Genomic DNA, 23,078 nt, shown 5'->3' on the forward strand with positions numbered 1-23,078 from the left:
TGGTAATAGAGAGAGTGAGCGATGGTAAGAGAGAGAGAGAGCAAGAGAGAGCGCGAGAGGAGAGAGATAGCGCAAGAGAGAGAGTGAGAGAGGGTACGAGAGAGAGAAAGAGTGAGAGAGCGAGAGAGCAAGAGAGAGCGCCAGACAGAGTGAGTGAGGGTAAGAGAGAGAGTGAGAGAGCGAGAGAACGTGAGAGAGAGTGAGAGAAAGCAAGAGAGTGAGAGCTTGAGAGAGAGCGAGAGAGAGTAAGAGAGAGAGAGATAAAGAGAGAGAGAGAGAGCAGGAGACAGAGAGAGAGAGAGAGAGAGAGAGAGAGAGAGAGAGAGAGAGAGAGAGAGAGAGAGAGAGATAAAGAGAGAGAGAGAGAGCAGGAGACAGAGAGAGAGAGAGAGAGAGAGCAGGAGACAGAGAGAGAGAGAGAGTAAGAGAGAGAGAGATAAAGAGAGAGAGAGAGAGCAGGAGACAGAGAGAGAGAGAGAGAGAGAGAGCAGGAGACAGAGAGAGAGAGAGCAGGAGACAGAGAGAGAGAGAGAGAGAGAGAGAGAGAGAGAGAGAGAGAGAGAGAGAGAGAGAGAGAGAGAGAGAGAGAGAGAGAGGGGGGGGGGGAGCACAACAGCGTTGTTTTGAGTAAGGAGGGAAAGAGAGAGGGAGGTTGAGAGAGAAGTTGGGTAGCGAGAAAGGGAGAAAGAGGGAGAGGGAGAAAGAGATGATGAGCTGACTGTACAGGGTCTACTGAGGAGAGGAGAGGGGTGACGTGGGGGTAACGACAGAGACAATGTGGAGGATTGTGGCCCCAGACAATTTATATTACCGCATCAAACCCTGCAGGAGCCAGCAGAGCGCCAAGTGTAACCTCCATCATGACAAGCGTGGCGCTCTCTGGCGCTTTGTTTATTGAGTTCTGTTTCCTCTTCACTGAGCATCACATATGGCTTCTTCCACGGTCTCAGCGTGCAGATTGCAAAGTAGCCTCTACTCTCAAATCAAATCAAATTGTATTGGTCACATACACATATTTAGCAGATGTTATTACGGGTGTAGTGAAATGCTTGTGTTCCTAGCTCCAACAGTGCAGTAGTATCTAACAATTCACAACAATACACACAAATCTAAAAGTAAAAGAATGGAATTAAGAAATATAGAAATATTAGATTGAGCAATGTCGGAGTGGCAATGACTAATTTACAGTAGAATAGAATACAGTATATACATATGAGATGAGTAAAGCAGTATGTAAACATTATTCAAGTGACTAGTGTTCCATTTTTAAAGTGACCAGTGATTCCAAGTCTATGTACATGAGGCAGCAGCCTCTAAGGTGCAGGGTTGAGTAACTGGGTGGTAGCCGGCTAGTGATGGCTATTTAACAGTCTGATGGCCTTAGAAGTTGTTTTTCAGTTTCTCAGTACCAGCTTTGATGCACCTGTACTGACCTCGTCTTCTGGATGATAGCGGGGTGAACAGGCCGTGTCTCGGGTGGTTGTTGTCCCTGATGATCATTTTGGCTTTCCTGTGACATTGGGTGATGTTGGTGTTCTGGAGGGCGGCAGTGTGCTCCCGATGATGCGTTGTGCAGACCGCACCACCCCCTGGAGAGCACTGAGGTTGTGGGCGGTGCAGTTGCAGTACCAGGTGGTGATACAGCCCGACAGGATGCTCTCAATTGTGCATCTGTAGACGTTTATGAGGGTCTTAGGGGCCAAGACTAATTTCTTCAGCCTCCTGAGGTTGAAGAGGCGCTGTTGTGCCTTCTTCACCACACTGTCTGTGTGGGTGGACCATTTCAGATTGTCAGTGATGTGTACGTCGGAGGAACTTGAAACTTTCCACCTTCTCCACTGGTGTCCCACCGATGTGGATAGGGGCATGCTCCCTCTGAGGTTTCCTGAAGTCCACGATCATCTCTTTCATTTTGTTGACGTTGGGTGAGAGTGAGTGAGAGAATCAGTGAAGTAGAGGCATTGTTTCCTACCTTCACCACCTGGGGGCCGGCCCGTCAGGAAGTCCAGGACCCAGTTGCACAGGGCGGGGTTCAGACCAAGGGCCCCGAGCTTAATGATGAGCTTGGAGGGTACTATGGTGTTGAAGGCTGACCTATAGTCAATGAACAGCATTCTTACATAGGTATTCCTCTTGTCCAGATGGGATAGGGCAGCGTGCAGTGTGATGGCGATTGCATCGTCTGTGGATCTATTGGGGCGGTAAGCAAATTGAAGTGGATCTCGGGTGTCAGGTAAGGTCGAGGTGATATGATCCTTGAATAGTCTCTCGAAACACTTCATGATGACAGAAGTGAGTGCTACAGGGCGATAGTCATTGAGTTCAGTTACCTTTGCTTTCTCAGGTACAGGAACAATGGTGGACATCTTGAAGCAAGTGGGGACAGCCGACTGGGATAGGGAGAGATTGAATATGTCCGTAAACATTTCAGCCAGATGGTCTGCACATGCTCTGAGGACATGGCTTGGGATGCCGTCTGGGCCGGCAGCCTTGCGAGGGTTAACACGCTTAAATGTCTTACTCACGTCGGTCACAGTCCTTGGGAGCGGGCCGCGCCGGTGGCACTGTGTTATCCTCAAAGCGGGTGAAGGAGTATTGTCCGGGAGCAAGTCTGCCTTTCCTCTGAATGCATACCCTCGAGCTAAGTCCCAAATGGAAACCTATTCCCTCGGCCCTGATCAAATGAAGTGCACTGTAGCCCTTTCCTGCAGTCTAATTACCTAGTGGACTCATACGTGGAATGTTATTCATATTTTTCATAATTTCATAATTATTAAACAATATTTCAACAACAAAACAAATTTGATGTTTCTATTTCAAACAGTTTTGTTATATTTCAGTCTTCTGTGTATATAAAGTGTAATATTGGGAAGCAAACTTACAAACGGAATACATTTCAACTCTATATCTGACATGTTACAGGTGTGTCTTCTTTTTTTAAGACCACAACCATGTGTGTGAGATGTATACTTTTCTTTCAAAGTAGATTTGTTTAAGTCTACCAAGAAACGCTCTGTTCGACCCTGATTTAACCCACTGCATTAGAAGGATAAAGGGAATAGGGTGCCATTTGGGACGTAACCCTTCTCCTTTCCTACATCCAGTGGTATACTACAGCCAGTGGAATACTACAACCAGTGGTATACTATAACCACTGGTATACTATAACCAGTGGTATACTACAGCCAGTGGAATACTACAACCAGTGGTATACTATAACCACTGGTATACTATAACCAGTGGTATACTACAGCCAGTGGAACACTACAACCAGTGGTATACTATAACCACTGGTATACTATAACCAGTGGAACACTACAGCCAGTGGAATACTACAACCAGTGGTATACTACAACCAGTGGTATACTATAACCACTGGTATACTATAACCAGTGGTATACTACAACCAGTGGTATACTATAACCACTGGTATACTATAACCAGTGGTATACTACAGCCAGTGGAACACTACAGCCAGTGGAATACTACAACCAGTGGTATACTATAACCAGTGGTATACTACAGCCAATGGAATACTACAACCAGTGGTATACTATAACCAGTGGTATACTATAACCAGTGGAATACTACAACCAGTGGTATACTATAACCAGTGGAATACTACAACCAGTGGTATACTATAACCAGTGGTATACTACAACCAGTGGTATACTATAACCAGTGGTATACTATAACCAGTGGAATACTACAACCAGTGGTATACTATAACCAGTGGTATACTATAACCAGTGGAATACTACAACCAGTGGTATACTATAACCAGTGGTATACTATAACCAGTGGTATACTATAACCAGTGGTATACTATAACCAGTGGTATACTATAACCAGTGGAATACTACAACCAGTGGTATACTATAACCAGTGGTATACTATAACCAGTGGTATACTATAACCAGTGGTATACTATAACCAGTGGAATACTACAACCAGTGGTATACTATAACCAGTGGTATACTATAACCAGTGGTATACTATAACCAGTGGTATACTATAACCAGTGAAATACTACAACCAGTGGTATACTATAACCAGTGGTATACTATAACCAGTGAAATACTACAACCAGTGGTATACTATAACCAGTGGTATACTATAACCAGTGGAATACTATAACCAGTGGTATACTATAACCAGTGGTATACTATAACCAGTGAAATACTACAACCAGTGGTATACTATAACCAGTGGTATACTATAACCAGTGGTATACTATAACCAGTGAAATACTACAACCAGTGGTATACTATAACCAGTGGTATACTATAACCAGTGGTATACTATAACCAGTGAAATACTACAACCAGTGGTATACTATAACCAGTGGTATACTATAACCAGTGGTATACTATAACCAGTGAAATACTACAACCAGTGGTATACTATAACCAGTGGTATACTATAACCAGTGGTATACTATAACCAGTGGTATACTATAACCAGTGGTATACTATAACCAGTGAAATACTACAACCAGTGGTATACTATAACCAGTGGTATACTATAACCAGTGGTATACTATAACCAGTGGTATACTACAACCAGTGGTATACTATAACCAGTGGAATACTACAACCAGTGGTATACTATAACCAGTGGTATACTACAACCAGTGGTATACTATAACCAGTGGAATACTACAACCAGTGGTATACTATAACCAGTGGTATACTATAACCAGTGGAATACTACAACCAGTGGAATACTACAACCAGTGGTATACTATAACCAGTGGTATACTATAACCAGTGGAATACTACAACCAGTGGTATACTATAACCAGTGGTATACTATAACCAGTGGTATACTATAACCAGTGGTATACTATAACCAGTGGAATACTACAACCAGTGGTATACTATAACCAGTGGTATACTATAACCAGTGGTATACTATAACCAGTGGTATACTATAACCAGTGGTATACTATAACCAGTGGTATACTATAACCAGTGGTATACTATAACCAGTGGTATACTATAACCAGTGGTATACTATAACCAGTGGAATACTACAACCAGTGGTATACTATAACCAGTGGTATACTATAACCAGTGGTATACTACAACCAGTGGTATACTATAACCAGTGGTATACTATAACCAGTGGAATACTACAACCAGTGGTATACTATAACCAGTGGTATACTATAACCAGTGAAATACTACAACCAGTGGTATACTATAACCAGTGGTATACTATAACCAGTGGTATACTACAACCAGTGGTATACTATAACCAGTGGTATACTACAACCAGTGGTATACTATAACCAGTGGAATACTACAACCAGTGGTATACTATAACCAGTGGTATACTATAACCAGTGGAATACTACAACCAGTGGAATACTACAACCAGTGGTATACTATAACCAGTGGTATACTATAACCAGTGGAATACTACAACCAGTGGTATACTATAACCAGTGGTATACTATAACCAGTGGTATACTACAACCAGTGGTATACTATAACCAGTGGAATACTACAACCAGTGGTATACTATAACCAGTGGTATACTATAACCAGTGGTATACTTTTCTGAGTAGGGCCCTGAGTTTACTGACCAGAATGTGACCTGGTCAGGTAAAACTCTATGCTCTTGTCATAACAATGTCTTCTGGTCATCAAATCAACTCTGTGTCCTGAGTACAGAACTGCCTTTTCAGAACAGATACAATTTAACCCGTAATATCTACTGTACCTACCACTGCATAAACATAAACCACTCTCTCTGTGTTGACCAAATTTTCTCTTGAACCAGAACTGAACCGTACACGGTCCACTGGCAGTACTTTTCCCTGTTTACACATTGAGGAGAGCCCATTTGATCTGGTTAAAGTGAAATAGGGATACAGTGTGGTGGGATTGTTTTCTTTTCTCTTTAAGATCTACTGTTTTGTGAGTGAGTAAAACAAAGAGAAGAGAGACTCTCTCCGTGTGTCTCTCTCAGTCTCTCACTCTCTCGCTCCGTCTCTGTCTCTCCCCCACCACAACATGTGCAACCGCCAAGTCCTGCACCTCGAGTTCATTTTAAAGAGGACTGGAAAACAAACCAAAGCAAAAGAAAACACGCTTCTTTCTCTCCTTCTTCCAGAACGGCTACAGAAGAGTCTCAGATGTGAAGTGTTTTTCCAAAACGAGACTCAAAATAAACTGAGCTTTAGGGGTAAAAATATAGTATTGTGTTGGCCATCAGAAACCATCCCTGAGAAGTTTATTTACCCATGGGGAACAGCAGGGGAATCTGGATTAAGGTTCAAATCCATTAACACACAATGTTTGATGCTGACCGAGAATATTTACACTCTATTCTAAATATTCTCGGTTTATTTTAAATATTTAGATTTGAGTGAGTTACCACCGGGTGACTGGGTTTGAATGTAAAAGTGGGTAGCGCTATGCAATGATATATAAATGTATAGCCTAAATATGAAATAATACATAAACAACACATAGAGTCCATACAAAGACATACTGTACAAAAATATGCTACACAGACACAGTGTATTATAAAGTCAGATTCAATAGACTTTAACTTGTTGAAGGCCACAGAGACACCAGTAAAAAACCACAACCAATTGATCAACGTCTTAAGAAGATATAATGGTGTTCTTGTTCACCAGCCTAGGACAGCCTAGAAGCGTGGCACACAAGGCTAATATAATGCTAACTCTCTCACTCAACACTTATTTATCCCTCCCTCACTCACATACAAGCACACTTGTTTGAGTGAGATTTTTTCTCCCTCTTTTGGCATTAAAGGGGCACTCCGTGATTGTTGCATACATTTTTTTACTTATAAATGAATGACATATAGGTTTGTTGTTGTTTGAATCCCAGATTGCCCCTTTAATATAGCCCTCACATGTTCCTAAATGCTAACTTCGCTAAGCTAGGCCCCCAACCTTAAGCCCCATCTCTGATGTACAGTAGATGTACATCAGGTAGCCATTTCAATCAGCACATCAGAGGCCCCGGGTCTGATCTTTGACCCTGCGGCTGTCTGTGGTTGGGTCTGCCGTCAGGGCCACGCTCCTCAGACAGGGCTGCTTCATTACAGGGATAATGAACGCCCGGCCCAGCCCGGTGGGGTCCCCACAACAAGAGGATCATCACTCCTCTACTCCCCTACCAAGACATTCATCAGAGGACTAATGAAGGAGTGTAACCAAAATAACCCCAAAGGAGAGGAGTACTTAGCCACAGAGCAGACCGCCAGCCTTATTAAAAGCACCTGTTATAATGGCGCCGTACTGTACCGTCTTGCAAGCCCTGACCCAACTTTACCATTTTGTGATTATTTTGGTGCTTATCCACTATCATCTCCTATGATAGACAAGAACTGTTGAACATCAAAATCGTCAGTTACTAACCTCAATTCCGGCTTCAAATTCGACTCATCGGCCTAGGCTCTTTGTGTAAATCCAACTAAATGTTTGGGCTACCGAAACGCAGGCGAAAAAGAGGGAGAAGAGGGGGAACCCTGGCGAGATTAAGATGAAGGGAAAACCGGCCACCTCTTCCCTCCATTCTATAAGCCAATGTACAGTCTCTTGATAATAAGATAGATGATCTCCAATCGCGGATTTGCGAACAAGATCCCCCCCCATGGCTATCCAACTCAATGAATTCTCCATTCACCGAGCAGACAGTACATTGGATTCAGGGAAATCGAGAGGGGGAGGTGTATGCCTCTTCATCATGAACAAATGGAGGGGAGTGGGTCAGTCGAACGCTTCAAGATCCTCAGTGTCCAAATCACTAGGGACCTGAAATGGTCCACACACATGCAAACAGTTGTGAAGGAGGTTGAAAAGATTTAGCATGGGCCCTCAAATCTTCAAAAAGTTCTACAGCTGCCCCATAGACAGCATCTTGACTGGCTGCATCACTGCTTGGTATGGCAACTGCACTCGATCGCATGGTGCTACAGGGGGTGGTGTCACGGCCGTCATCTAGGTGGAAATGACCGGACCAAGGTGCAGCGTGGTGAGCGTACATTTTCTTTTATTTAGAAAACAAGAAACAAAGAAACGACCGTGAAGCTTACTAGGGCTATAGTTCCACTAACAAAGTCAACTACCCACAAACACCAAAGGGAAAAAAAGGCTGCCTAAGTATGATTCCCAATCAGAGACAACGATAGACAGCTGTCCCTGATTGAGAAGCATACCCGGCCAAAACATAGAAATACAAAACATAGAAATAAAGAAACTAGAATGCCCACCCTAGTCACACCCTGGCCTAACCAAAATAGAGAATAAAAGCCTCTCTATGGCCAGGGCGTGACAGGTGGTGCCGACAGCCCAGTACATCACAGGGGCCGAGCTCCCTGCCATCCAGGGCCTCTATACCAGGCAGTGTGAAAGGAAGGCCTGGAAAATTGTTAAAGTCTCCGCACGGCAAGCAGTACTGGACCATCAAGTCTGACACCAACAGGTTCCTGAACAGCTTCTATCCCCAAGCCATAAGACTGATAACAAAACGTCTACACGGACTATCTGAGTTGAGCATTGTATTTTATTCTCTATGCACATTCTACACACACACTCACTCACACTGACGTTCCAACACACACACACACACACATACACAACACGCACAACACATTCATACATTACTCTATACATGCACACACACTCACATGTAATCATCATACACTGAGTGTAAAAAATATTAAGAGCACCTGCTCCTTCCATGAAATACACTGACCAGGTAAAAGCTATGAACCCTTATTGATGTCACTTGTTAAATCCACTTCAATCAGTGTAGATGAAGGGGAGGAGACAGGTTAAAACCTTTTCTCAATAGGGGGGCGCCATTTCGACTTTGTAAAAATTAGTTCCCAAATTAAACTGCCTCGTACTCAATTCTTGCTCGTACAATATGCATATTATTATTACTATTGGATAGAAAACACTCTCTAGTTTCTAAAACCGTTTGAATTATATCTGTGAGTAAAACAGAACTCATTTTGCAGCAAACTTCCTGTCAGGAAGTGAGAAATCTGAAATCGGGCACTCTGTTCCAGGGTCAGTTTATTAATTTGCATGTAATCTATGGGTCGACATGCACTGCATACGCCTTCCCCTAGATGTCAGTAAGCAGTGAGAATTGGAATGGAGTGTCTAGGTAGATCTGAGGCCGTACAAAAGCTCTTGGAACCGGGGGTGCAATCTTTTCAACGTTCGTCATGACGCGAGACAGACCTCAGGATTGCATTCTGAAAAGCTCTCGTTATAGGAGTTAGATTTATCCGGCTCTGATTTTATTCGATATAGGTGTTAAAAACATCATAATGTAGTTAATTTAAACCGAGTTATATGAGTTTATATCAGTATATTGCGATTTTCGGTATTTTGTTTGTGCTGCGTTATGGTGAGTTGGACACGTTTTCGCCACATGGCTAATGTTTGCTGCTAATTCCAAAGTTGAAGACGACAATCTACAACCGAGCAACGATTATTCTGGACAAAGGACAACTTGCACAAGATTCTGATGGAAGCTCATCAAATAGTAAGAACTATTTATGATGTTAATTCGTTGTTCTGTTGAAAAATGTTAAACTATTATTCCGCCATTAATTTCGGTGCGGTCTCGCTTTAACGCACGCTGTATGTCGTAGTAACGTTAATTTTAAAAATCTAACACAGCGGTTGCATTAAGAACTAATGTATCTTTCATTTGCTGTCCAACCTGTATTTTTTAGTCAAGTTTATGATTAGTTATTGATTAGATTAGGTGCCTCTCCCAAGATTTCTCCCGACATTTTGTTTGCAGTTTGGCTACTATTCTCATTGTATAACCACGATTTGTGCCGCTAAATATGCACATTTTCGAACAAACCATATATGTATTGTGTAATATGATGTTATAGGACTGTCATCTGATGAAGTTTTGAGAAGGTTAGTGAAAAATGTAATATCTTTTGCTGGTTTATTCGCTATCGCTAACGTGCATGAATCAATGCTGCTGTGTGGTTGGCTATTGTAGTAAGCTAATATAATGCTATATTGTGTTTTCGCTGTAAAACACTTAAAAAATCTGAATTATTGGCTGGATTCACAAGATGTTGGTCTTTCATTAGCTGTACGCTGTGTATTTTTCATGTTTCATGTTTCATTTTTCATAAATGTTTTATGATGAGTATTTAGTTAATTCACGTTGGTCTCTGTAGTTATTCTAGCTGCTTTGGTGAGATTTTGTGATGGTGGCTGCAATGTAAAACTATGATTTATACCTGAAATATGCACATTTTTCGAACAAAACATATGCTATACAATAAATATGTTATCAGACTGTCATCTGATGAAGTTGTTTCTTGGTTAGTGACTATTTATATCTTTATTTGGTCGAATTTGTGATAGCTACCTATGCAGTAAAAAAATGGTGGAGAAAAAAAAGTTGGGTCTTTTGCTATCGTGGTTAGCTAATAGAAATACATATTGTGTCTTCCCTGTAAAACATTTTAAAAATCAGAAATGATGGCTGGATTCACAAGATGTGTATCTTTCATCTGGTGTCTTGGACTTGTGATTTCATGATATTTAGATGCTAGTATTTACTTGTGGCGCTATGCTAGGCTATGCTAGTCAGCTTTTTTACTGATGAGGGTGCTCCCGGATCCGGGATGAGTACCAAGTAAAAGTTAAAGAAGGATTTTTAAGCCTCGAGACAATTGAGACATGGATTGTGTATGTGTGCCATTCAAAGAGAGAATGGGCAAGAGAAAAGATTAAAGTTCCTTTGAACGGAGTATGGTAGTACAGTAGGTGCCAGACTGCAACGCTGCTGGATTTTTCATACAGTTTCCCGTGTGTATCAAGAATGGTCCTCCACCTAAAGGACATCCAGCCAACTTGGCACAACTGTGGGAAGCATTGGAGTCAACATTAGCCAGCATCACTGTGGAATGCTTTCGACACCTTGTAGTCCATGGCCTGACGAATTGAGGCTGTTCTGAGGGCAAACGGGGGTGCAACTCAATATTAGGAAGGTGTTCTTCATGTTTTGTACACTCAGTGTATATGCTGCTGCTACTCTGTTTATCATATATCCTGATGCCTAGTCACCTTAACCCATATCTAACCCCACCACTCCAGCATCCCGGCACATTGTAAATATAGTATTGGCCCTGGAACTGACCCTGTATATAGCTACTGAACCTGGAACTGACCCTGTATATAGCTACTGAACCTGGAACTGACCCTGTATATAGCTACTGATCCTAGAACTGACCCTGTATATAGCTACTGACCCTAGAACTGACCCTGTATATAGCTACTGATCCTGGAACTGTTCCTGTATATAGCTACTGACCCTAGAACTGATCCTGTATATAGCTACTGATCCTGGAACTGTTCCTGTATATAGCTACTGACCCTAGAACTGACCCTGTATATAGCTACTGATCCTAGAACTGACCCTGTATATAGCTACTGACCCTAGAACTGTTCCTGTATATAGCTACTGACCCTAGAACTGACCCTGTATATAGCTACTGATCCTAGAACTGTTCCTGTATATAGCTACTGACCCTAGAACTGACCCTGTATATAGCTACTGATCCTAGAACTGACCCTGTATATAGCTACTGACCCTAGAACTGACCCTGTATATAGCTACTGATCCTGGAACTGTTCCTGTATATAGCTACTGACCCTAGAACTGACCCTGTATATAGCTACTGATCCTGGAACTGTTCCTGTATATAGCTACTCATCCTGGAACTGACCCTGTATATAGCTACTGATCCTGGAACTGTTCCTGTATATAGCTACTGATCCTGGAACTGTTCCTGTATATAGCTACTGACCCTAGAACTGACCCTGTATATAGCTACTGATCCTGGAACTGTTCCTGTATATAGCTACTGATCCTGGAACTGTTCCTGTATATAGCTACTGATCCTGGAACTGTTCCTGTATATATAGCTTACTCACTTTCTCGTGTTCTTCTTATTACTATTTCTTGTGTGTTTTTGTTCTACTTGACTTTTGAATGTATTTTTTATAGCACTACTGCATTGTTGGGAAAGAGCAAGCGAGAAAGGCATTTTCAATGTACAGTACTAGTGCTTGTGAGAGTAAAAACTGTAAACTTGAAACTTAAGTTGCATACTGTATATAAGTGTCTTCATTTGGTCAAACTTTCTCTCTGGAAAGGGATGTAAGTTATACGATAGATTGTTATAAAGAGACTTAAGAGAAATGAATTTTTTTACCGCAAATTATTCCCACATGACTTTGAAGAATCATGGTGAAATAGGAGAAACCTGACTAAGACAAGCACGTTAATTTCTCCTAGAATGAGGTTGAGGTATACTACCAGGACTCTTCAAACATCCATCTCTCTGAGTAATAACCATGATAGATGCTAACTTTAATCTTCTATCTCATTACCAGAAGTCATCAATTATTCCGTTCTATAAACGTCTGGAAGATCCCCTGCTCGCAATATGACATGATGTAACGTTACTCTCCTTGCCAGAGTTATCATTACTAATAAATCACTAAGCTTAATAGTAAGGACAGAAGAAAAGGATTCAAAAAAGACTGGATATTCACTCCATCTGTTCCGCAGACTTCTGACCCTATCAGGCGCTTCATCTAAAGTGGAGAAATCCTTTAACTAAACTAAGAACTCCCAGTCTTTTAAAGTTTAAACCGCACCTTATTTCCCCACTATCCTTGTGTGTAGGCCTACTGAATCAGCTACTGACATTAGCTCTGTTTATAACCCTATAGTGCAGTTTGCGACGTCTGCCAGAAATGAACTGGGCGCTACATAAAAGCCTTATTCAGTTGTCATATATCAACACGTACGGTCGTGAATTACACTGACAGACTGTATATCGTCAGCTACTGAAGATTACTTAAATTTGTCCCCATAAAACTATTTATGACTTCTTCCCGTAAGGACTTGGTTGATAGATTAAAGTATTTCCCCATTCAGATGTCATGTTGTGTTATTAACAGATAAGTTAATATGAGGCAGAGGTTGCGTCCCCCAAAATGGCACCATATTCCCTACATAGTGCACTACTTTTGACCAGAGCTCTATGGTCCATGGTCAAAAGTAGTGCACGATATAGGGAATAGGTTGCCACTTTGGATTCAGCCAATGATATTAGAGGCTGATTCAATATTTGTTTACCCAACTACTGCCTGTGACACACATCTAACTGGAAGCATCCGTCTGTCAGCGGAATCCACCTGTTACTACCCAAATCAATATGTAAAAACATTTGACTATCGGAAAGTAGTTACTGTATGTTTACATGCAACTGAATAAATACTGAAATGTGGGTTTGGTTAGTTTGTGTCACGCCCTGACCGTAGAGATCTTTTTATGTCTCTATTTTGGTTTGGTCAGGGTGTGATTTGGGTGGGAATTCTATGTTCATTTTCTATGTTTTGTATTTCTTTGTTGTTTGGCTGGGTGTGGTTCTCAATCAGAGGCAGCTGTGTATCGTTGTCTCTGATTGAGAACCATACTTAGGTAGCTTTTTCCCACATGGTTTTTGTGGGTAGTTGTTTTCTGTTTTGTGTCTGCACCAGACAGAACTGTTTCGTGTTGTTCTATTTTTGTTATTTTGTCTCAGTGTTCAGTTTTAATAAAAAAAGCATCAACACTTACCACGCTGCGCTTTGGTCCACACCTTCTTCAACAGACGATCGTTACAGTTTGAGCCCTAAGATCTAATTCCAATGAGCACCTTTGAAACAAAGTGGATATTCAAGTAAATATAGGCCCTTGCAGCACCTGCATAAAGCTTCCTATATCAAAACCATCCCGCACACTTCTCTGTGTAAAGTCTGTATTATGAACATATCTCAATAATATACTTTTTCTTTACCAACTCCGACATTAATTTCCAAAGTTAAGTAGCTCTGAGACCTTTTCTCCTCTTTCTCAAGGTATGTTCAGGTCCTGTAAAGTCATCTATCGGTGGCCCATAACCAAACAGATGTTTAAACTGACAGCTTCACTGAAAAACACCAGTGAAAGTCATTTTTCTGCAACGAAACTTAATTGAAACGCGATGGTATAACTCAAGTCGAGGGCCCATCACCTACAGAGCAAAAGCACAGGGGTTTTCCTTCCCCAAAGCAATGTTTTAAAATCATCTCAAGAAGTGAAATGCTTGTGACAGAGCCTGTTATATTAATAGGAAGGGTTCTATACAGAATAATACTCAGGCTAACCCATGATAAGATATGGCACGAAGAGAGGGATTATGGAAGAGAGGAACGAACACTCCCTCCTTGGTTGCCTCCCTCTTTCTCGGGTAAAAAATGCTCCTGGAGTTTGGGTTGGGAAGGGAGGGAGGAAGAGGAGAGGGGGTCGATGACTTAGTAACAAGACAGTATATTCTCCTCTCCTCCTCTCGCTGCACCACCACAGTCATCTGGTTTTCAGCAGGGCTTATGAGGACCAGATGGACTGAACCCTCTTCCCTTGGCATCCCTCGCTCTCTCTTTTTTACGACACCCCACAGATTTTGTCACTCTGTGGTCTCTGGCACAGCCGGTGGAATAGCATATCTCTGTTTCATCAGATAAAGAAAATGAGGCTTTGTGAATACAAGCAGCCTTTCTCTCCTTCTCTCGGCCCCTCTCTTCCTTTCCTTTCCATCTCTCTCTTTCATCCTCTTCTTCTTCTCTCTTTTCAGTGAGAGTGACCTTAATCATATTGACATAGGAGAAGTACCGTAAATTGATACTAAAATATAAAAAATATATTATTATTAAAGTGAGAATTCCTATTGAATTGATAAAGTATGATTAGAAAAAAACGACTTTGACACAATGATAGACTGCTAAGTTTTAAAATGTTCATCTACCTAGCGTTGTCATATTCCTCTACCCATCAGAATCTGAACAGCAAAGAATTCAGGGAACAATACCACTGCACCATAATGGAGGTAGAATCTCTAGCTAGCTGTTGAAAGAATGTGTTATTATACAAGTCTATTATAAAACCTCCACAGACACAGGGTCTTTGACCTTCCTCTCACAAAGCTAACAGTGGCTTTTATAGGATTTCTCCAGTAAGCTTTATGAGCAAATGCAACTTCATCTGCCACTATAATTTGGAGTGGGAATCTCTCCAGAAACCCTATGAATACCTCTTCTCTCCCCCCTCTCCTCCCTCTCTCTTTCTCTTTCCCCCCTCTCTCTCCTCCCTCTTTCTCTTTCTGTTCCCCCCTCTCCCTCCCCTCTCTCTCCCCCTCTCTCCTCTCTTCCTCTTTCTCTCTCTCTTCCCCCCTCTCCCTCCCCTCTCTCCTCCCTCTTTCTCTCTCTCTTTACCCCCCCTCTCTCTCTCTCTTTCCCTCTCCTTCCCCTCTCTCAATCTCCCCCTCTCTCCCCCCCACCCCTCTCTCACTCTCCCCCGCTCCCGCCCCTCTCTCATTCTCCCCCTCTCTTCCCCACCCTTCTCTCTCTCCCCGCTCCCCCCTTCTTTCCCTCTAAACCAGGCCTGCTTTCCCAACCCTCTGGCACGGGGATCAGGTCACAGCGAGCCATGGTGTGTAAAAGAAACCGAGAGATATTAATAAAAATATGGCTGAGTGGGATGGGAGCTGACAGTGTCAGCGGGGGTACGGGCGGTTGAGGGGTGCGGGTGAGGTTTTTGGGGCGTGCCATTGATGTGGCGTGACCCAGCCCACTTGAGAGGGTCGTGTGATGTTACTGGAGCACACAGGGTTTGGGCCAATGACGGGTCCACCGGCAGGGCTGTGAGAAGAGGACAGAATGCCTACCTCCCCAGTATCATTCACATCAACCCCCTCACAATGTAGCCCCAGTGTCCCCCCAAACCTCACTAATAACCCCTCCTCCCCCATATAATTCAATCTTAGTCCCCCCCCCCATCTACAAACCAACACACAACCCACTGGGCACCAAAGTATGTGAGCAGAGTTGAGCGGTCAGAAATCCCGTCCATCTGCAGCTCCAAATTCCGTTAATTAAAATCACAATTTAACCAACACCCATCTATTTTTGTGACTACCTGGACCTACCATTTGGTTTCAAAGTATTGAAGCCAAACCATATGATTTGAATGAAAAATACTTTAATAAACATGAAAAGGTGAATGTAAGAAGCGCTCATCATGTCAAATAGTCTACATGTCATATTAAACAGCATATAAACACTCTAATAGGTCAGGAGCCAGACAGGGAGCCTAAGAATCAATGAAAATGAATTATTTAAGCTATATTATTTCAATTATTTTAAGGCTATAGCCTACAAAGAAATACTTTGTGAAGCATTTGCAAGTGCGACACACTAGGCTGGCAGGGATATTAAGTGCTCAGCATTTAAACAACATTTCGTTATATTAAATCATTATATAATCCACAATTTGCACATATAGGCTGTGACGTACATAGAATTAAATACAAATTAAACGAAAAATGGTTTATTAGTCTCAGTCTACAGTGCCTTGGAAATCATTTTTAGAAACATGAATTTGGTCAGAGTCTGTGGCTTCAGGTTGATGCAATGGTGCCTGGAAAGCAGGCCAGAAGTGGAGAATACCCTCTCAGCGCTTGCGGAGCCAATGGGGATGCTAAATACCCTTCGGGCCACTCTTGCCAGGCTGGGTAGCGATGCATATAAAAAAATTGTAGGTAGGCCTAAAAGATTTTAGGTCAAATAACCCTATCAAAATGGAAAGCTCCTTGAAAGAGGTAATATGCCAGGCCTATTGGGCCAAAATCAATGACGGCCTATTGTATAAATAATAGAATGAAAATGAACAAAATCTGATTTGACACACTTAGCTAGTTCCCCACCTCGTTCCTTTCTGTTAGCATGTGCACGTACTAAGTATACCGTCATGCTTTCAGGATACGTCTCTTTTCAGATTTTTTAGTTGTGGACACTACATCACAGCACTCCCTCTCTTGGTTTTGGTCCTCATCTTTGTAAGTCACCTTGATTTTGCACCTTTGTGTTTTATCACTTTCTTTATGAAAAGATTTGGTGAACTCCATGACAGTAGCTAAAGCAAGGGGCTCTAGCAGCACACAAGTAGCCTACAGATGTATATGAGGACGGGGCGCGCCCTGAGCTGAGGAAGTGAGTGCTACTGGAGTGGAATTGGAGGGGGCGAGAAGGCAGACGCTCCAACCTTTAGGAAACTCGCTCCACGTTCCAGTCAAATTGGGCACGTTCCACTCCTCGCTCCGCTCCAGCTCCGCTCCACTTACATACTCTGCTGGGCACACACTGGTTGAAAGTAATGGCAATATCCAAAGGTTATTATTAATACAATGAATTTGGCATCGTATTCATAGCGCTAACGGTAACTACTTCTAAACTTCCAAAAATCCAATCCACCATGGACAAATTATAATGACCATTTCAACGTCTAGTTTTTCATGTGAATTTAATGTGAAATCAACCCAAAAAATTCACCATGCCCTTAGATTTAGGTTAAAAGTTGAAATTCCATTCAGTTGATGACTTTTTGCAAATCCATTCAGTTTTCCACGTCGATTCAACATAATCACATTATTCTTTTATTTTTGTAATTGCATGGAAACAATGTTTATTCATCCAGATTTTGTCAATGTAGCCTACATGTCAATGTAGGTGTCAATGTAGCCTACATAAACCCAACCTCACATACTGTACAGACTGTGAAAGAAAAGTTTGAGGAGTTCCTTTCAACTCTTGAATGTTATTTAGGTAGTCTACACAAATGAATATGGAAGCTGATAAATGTCTAAATGTGTTGACATAATAGCTCAGCTGAATCAAACACAGCTTGTTTAAAAAAAGCTAAACATAAAGTAGAGGTACTGTAGGCATCTGAATGGTAGACTTCTTCTCAATGAATTGCATTACCCCTCGTATAGCAGTAGGAGTCACTGTTCAGGCAGAAATCGTTGGACTGTGGCCCTGACATTTTATTTCAATATACCTCCATATTTAGGTTGATGGCATAATGTTGAAACAATGACGATGATTCAAACACGCCATTTCACTCTCTGAAATATGAAATTCAGACTCCTTGACTTTTTTCACATTTTGTTACATTACAGCCTTATTCTAAAATTGATTAAATAATTTTTTTCTTGATCAATCTACACACAATACCCCATAAAAACATGTTTTTAGAAATGTTGCCCAAGGAGAGCCCTGGCAGAGCCCTAGCAGAGCCCTGGCAGAGCCCTAACAGAGCCCTAGCAGAGCCCTGGCAGAGCCCTAACAGAGCCATAACAGAACCCTGGCAGAGCCCTGGCAGAGCCCTAACAGAGCCCTGGCAGAGCCTTGGCAGAGCCCTGGTAGAACCCTAGCAGAGCCATAACAGAGCCCTGGCAGAGCCCTAGCAGAGCCCTGGCAGAGCCCTAGCAGAGCCCTAATAGAGCCCTAGCAGAGCCATAACAGAGCCCTGGCAGAGCCCTAGCAGAGCCCTAGCAAAGCCCTAATAGAGCCCTAGCAGAGCCTTGGCAGAGCCCTAGCAGAGCCCTGGTAGAACCCTAGCAGAGCCATAACAGAGGCCGACAGAGGATGAGTGTATGCAGAGGCGGTCGCATGCGTTCCGTCTACCTCAGGAAAAGGAGAAGAGAGAGAGAAAAGAAAGTGGGGCCTGTGGTTTTGGGGGTTAAACGGCTGAACATGCTCGCACATTAAGATCCATCTGATCCACGGATAACTAGAAAGGAGCACCTCTGTTTGTAATAGATCCTGGAGAGAAAAACAATATCTCTTCTCCCCTGATCACTCCTGCCTCCTTTCATCCCTCTCCAGCTAGAAAAGTGAGGGAGGCCCATGCCAAGCGATTGGAGATTGACTCCTTTTCGCTCTGTCTTTTATTTATTTATTTCTCTCATGAAAGGGCATGGCACAGCCCCAGGCCACACTCATACTGACTGACACAAGAACGCCTGGGAGGTGCCTGGGAGGTGCCATTTAGGTTTTCATTTCTGTCCCCCCCCCCCCCCCCCCCCCGCTATCATTTCATCCACCACACATCTTCCCAGCAGCGCCACTCAGTCACCCAAATAGACCCCTCTCATGGGAGAAGCGGTGTGTGGTGTGTGGTGTGTGTGTGTGTGTGTGTGCGTGCCTTTGTGCATGTGAGTGTATGTGTGTGGTGGGTGTGCACGTGCGTGCCTTTGTGCATGTGAGTGTATGTGTGTGGTGTGTGCACGTGCATGCGTGCGTGCATGTGAGTGTATGTGAGTGTATGTGTGGTGCGTGCGTGCGTGCATGTGAGTGTGTGTCAAAGAATAACTGTATCATCAGTTCTTATCTATATGACATTCATGGTGAGGAACCAACTGTTAAATTGTAAAATGTTGAACTGTGATGAAATTAACTTTATGTATGGTTGGACAGTTCTATGCTTGTTGTCAACTTCTCACCCAGCTTCCAATGCCAAATGTCTCCTGTTTTATCACAGTGACAATATACACACATCACTACGTTATAGAAACCCAGCTTCCAGACTACAATATGGACATCATTATATTATAGAAACCCGGCTTCCAGACTACAATATGGACATCATTATATTATAGAAACCCAGCTTCCAGACTACAATATGGACATCATTATATTATAGAAACCCGGCTTCCAGACTACAATATGGACATCATTATATTATAGAAACCCAGCTTCCAGACTACAATATGGACATCATTATATTATAGAAACCCAGCTTCCAGACTACAATATGGACATCATTATATTATAGAAACCCAGCTTCCAGACTACAATATGGACATCATTATATTATAGAAACCCAGCTTCCAGACTACAATATGGACATCATTATGTTATAGAAACCCAGCTTCCAGACTACAATATGGACATCATTATATTATAGAAACCCAGCTTCCAGACTACAATATGGACATCATTATATTATAGAAACCCAGCTTCCAGACTACAATATGGACATCATTATATTATAGAAACCCAGCTTCCAGACTACAATATGGACATCATTATATTATAGAAACCCAGCTTCCAGACTACAATATGGACATCATTATATTATAGAAACCCAGCTTCCAGACTACAATATGGACATCATTATATTATAGAAACCCAGCTTCCAGACTACAATATGGACATCATTATATTATAGAAACCCGGCTTCCAGACTACAATATGGACATCATTATGTTATAGAAACCCAGCTTCCAGACTACAATATGGACATCATTATATTATAGAAACCCGGCTTCCAGACTACAATATGGACATCATTATATTATAGAAACCCGGCTTCCAGACTACAATATGAACATCATTATATTATAGAAACCCGGCTTCCAGACTACAATATGGACATCATTATATTATAGAAACCCAGCTTCCAGACTACAATATGGACATCATTATATTATAGAAACCCAGCCTCCAGACTACAATATGGACATCATTATATTATAGAAACCCAGCTTCCAGACTACAATATGGACATCATTATATTATAGAAACCCAGCCTCCAGACTACAATATGGACATCATTATATTATAGAAACCCAGCTTCCAGACTACAATATGGACATCATTATGTTATAGAAACCCAGCTTCCAGACTACAATATGGACATCATTATATTATAGAAACCCAGCTTCCAGACTACAATATGGACATCATTATATTATAGAAACCCAGCTTCCAGACTACAATATGGACATCATTATATTATAGAAACCCAGCTTCCAGACTACAATATGGACAGAAATCACTTGTAAAGACAAACTGACTCCAGTAATCCTTGTAGCTGTAACACTGTAATATCTACACCAGACTACATGCTGTAACACTGTAATATCTACACCAGACTACATGCTATAATACTGTAATATTTACACCAGACTACATGCTATAACACTGTAATATTTACACCAGACTACATGCTGTAACACTGTAATATCTACACAGACTACATGCTGTAACACTGTAATATCTACACCAGACTACATGCTGTAACACTGTAATATCTACACCAGACTACATGCTGTAACACTGTAATATCTACACCAGACTACATGCTGTAACACTGGAATATCTACACCAGACTACATGCTGTAACACTGTAATATCTACACCAGACTACATGCTGTAACACTGGAATATTTACACCAGACTACATGCTGTAACACTGTAATATCTACACCAGACTACATGCTGTAACACTGTAATATCTACACCAAACTACATGCTGTAACACTGTAATATCTACACCAGACTACATGCTGTAACACTGTAATATCTACACCAGACTACATGCTGTAACACTGTAATATCTACACCAGACTACATGCTGTAACACTGTAATATCTACACCAGACTACATGCTATAACATTGTAATATCTACACCAGACTACATACTATAACACTGTAATATCTACACCAGACTACATGCTGTAACACTGGAATATCTACACCAGACTACATGCTGTAACACTGGAATATCTACACCAGACTACATGCTGTAACACTGGAATATTTACACCAGACTACATGCTATAATACTGTAATATCTACACCAGACTACATGCTATAACACTGTAATATCTACACCAGACTACATGCTGTAACACTGTAATATCTACACCAGACTACATGCTGTAACACTGTAATATCTACACCAGACTACATGCTGTAACACTGTAATATCTACACCAGACTACATGCTGTAACACTGGAATATCTACACCAGACTACATGCTGTAACACTGTAATATCTACACCAGACTACATGCTGTAACACTGTAATATCTACACCAGACTACATGCTGTAACACTGTAATATCTACACCAGACTACATGCTGTAACACTGGAATATCTACACCAGACTACATGCTGTAACACTGTAATATCTACACCAGACTACATGCTGTAACACTGGAATATTTACACCAGACTACATGCTGTAACACTGTAATATCTACACCAGACTACATGCTGTAACACTGTAATATCTACACCAGACTACATGCTGTAACACTGTAATATCTACACCAGACTACATGCTGTAACACTGTAATATCTACACCAGACTACATGCACTTCAGAACATACATGAATAATAGTAGCCAAATAAAGCTGGGGGATAATGGTGTTTAAAATCTATTATTGCATCTATTATCTATTCAAATCTATTAAGGCCTCTACTAAATTGCATATATTGGTCTGCAGTGTGGGAGTGGGTGGCTGTGCATGTGTGTACGGCTTTGCATGAGTGTGTGTGTGTGTGTGTGTGTGTGTGTGTGTGTGTGTGTGTGTGTGTGTGTGTGTGTGTGTGTGTGTGTGTGTGTGTGTGTGACTCTGTGTGTGAGCCTGTGACTCTGTGTGTATGTCTATAACTCAGTGTGTGTGTGTGTGTGTCTATTTCAATGTACTGTTTGTATATAAGTTTATACTGTGCGTGTGTGTGTGTTTATGAGGTAGACTCTGGGCGTAGGAAACAGAGTCAAGCAGCACATGTGATTGGAGGATCCACGTGGGTGGGCTAACACATGTGAAGTAGGAAGTGGTAGGCCACATCTTTTTATTATGCAGAAGTTTCTATAACCCCCCCCCCCCCCTCTCTCTCTCTCTCTCTCGTGGAGAGTCCCTCTAAATCTACTCCCCAGCCCTCAGTTGCCTCCCAGGCTCCCCATCCCTCCCTCTCACACACAGACACACAGACACACATAACACATAGACACACACAGACACACCCGGATTTGCACGAGAATACACACACATACGCACACATACGTGCAAACGTACACACACGTTTGTTTTACCATCCTTGAGGGGACCAAACAATCGATTCCTATTTAAAATCCTTTTTCCGTAACCCCTAACCCCAACTCCTAATCCTAACCTTAAACCTAATTGTAATCCTAAACCAAACCCCTAAACTTAAAATAGCCTTTTTCCTTGTGGGGAGAGGTGAAATGTCCCCACTTGTCAGAATTCTTCTTGTTTTACTATCCTTGTGAGGACTTCTGGTTCCCACATCGATTGTAAAACCAAAAACACACACACGTCACGACCAACCAGAGGCATTTTCTGCACCAAAACCA

General features: G+C 42.0%; 1 protein-coding gene across 1 annotated transcript in view; it reads right to left on the bottom strand.

The window, feature by feature from the left end:
- LOC120027067 (cytoplasmic dynein 1 intermediate chain 1-like) overlaps positions 1-23,078 on the bottom strand; it is a gene marked incomplete at its 5' end in the record, with an annotated part of 38,236 nt that overhangs the window by 4,573 nt on the left and 10,585 nt on the right. The gene's annotated exons all lie outside the window — the stretch shown is intronic.

Source organism: Salvelinus namaycush, chromosome 32, assembly GCF_016432855.1.
Source record: "Salvelinus namaycush isolate Seneca chromosome 32, SaNama_1.0, whole genome shotgun sequence".
In the NCBI taxonomy this organism is placed as follows: Eukaryota; Metazoa; Chordata; class Actinopteri; order Salmoniformes; family Salmonidae; genus Salvelinus; species Salvelinus namaycush.